The 1,202-nt window shown below is 54.2% G+C and overlaps 1 protein-coding gene across 1 annotated transcript in view; it reads left to right on the plus strand.

The window, feature by feature from the left end:
* Positions 1-1,202, plus strand: part of OPCML (opioid binding protein/cell adhesion molecule-like) — a gene marked incomplete at both ends in the record, with an annotated part of 4,767 nt that overhangs the window by 3,410 nt on the left and 155 nt on the right. The gene's annotated exons all lie outside the window — the stretch shown is intronic.

A 1,202-nucleotide genomic window follows, 5' to 3' on the forward strand; every position in this document is an offset into this window, starting at 1 on the left:
GAACTATGTCACCTCCCATCCCCACAAGTTTTGGCTGACTTGTGCTGTCATGACAGTGTGGGGCAGAATGCAAAGCATCCTGACAAAGTGTAAGCCTATGTCATGATCCCCTTTAGCCTGGCCAGTCTGACTGTGACTCCTGTTGAGGAATGAAATCTGAGTCCTTGGACCCGCTGGGATGTCCCTGCAGCCTCATAGATGTATTGTTCTTTTAAGTTAAATAATAATTGAGTCCCATTGGGGGGCAAGGCTTCCCCAAACTGCCCCGAGGCAGGGGACAGGGACAGGAGGGGGTCCCCGGTCTCCCAGCATGGGGCTCCCTGGCTCCACTGGGAATGACCCCCACAATTAGCAGCAACATGGTGGGTGCCATGTGCTGCTTTTGAGCATCCCAGGGCTGAGCCTTCCGGTCCCTAAGCGAGTGGATCCCTAGGTCCGGTGATTAACGTCTCTTTATTTATCCTAATGAGAGATGAGAGGGAAATGGTGAGCAATGCTTGCGCTACCTGTGTCACCAAAATGTCTCTCCTTTGGGGTTCTCGGGGACCGAGGTTGCTCATATCCCCTTTTTGTGAGGCTGAGCGAGCGTTGTGATGTTCCCTGCCCCACCCAGCCCCGCAAATGGAAGGATAATCCCAGGGGGTCCCGCGAGGCGAGCCGTTTGGGGCAGGGTGACAAAGGCTGAGGCAGCGTTCAGTGATTAATATGTATTTTAATGTCATTTTTCAGGGAGGTCAACTAGTGCCGTCTTTAACATCTAGGACTTGTTGTAAAAGGCCCGCCACCCCATTCAGCAGCTCACGCTGTGGCATCCATGATGTAATGGAGCGCTCAGTGAAATGAGAGTTTATTGAGGTGTTGGGGGAAAAAAAGCAGCCCTCAGTTTCTCCCCCACCGTGCAGTCCACATTGCTTTCCAGAGGCTCGTGTTGGGCGATAAATCCAGTTGGCATGTTGCAGGGCTGTAGAGAGGAGCGGGCACCGAACTTGGGTCGGAGGGGATCAGAAGGCGAGTGAGGGAGAGCCGAACCCCCAAAATTATCCAAAGGGCTGCCCGTACCCTTTGCTTTTTTCTTGAGGTGCAACGGCAGACTTTGCCAGGGCCCCCCCCCGCAGGTCAGGGGACCCACAGGCAGTTCAGCTCCTGTAGGGTTCCTCCTCAACTGGGGGAACAAAGCCCCAGCAGATGAAGGCATGATTTGG

The sequence above is a fragment of the Pterocles gutturalis genome, unplaced genomic scaffold (genome assembly GCF_000699245.1).
Source record: "Pterocles gutturalis isolate BGI_N339 unplaced genomic scaffold, ASM69924v1 scaffold28961, whole genome shotgun sequence".
NCBI lineage: Eukaryota > Metazoa > Chordata > Aves > Pterocliformes > Pteroclidae > Pterocles > Pterocles gutturalis.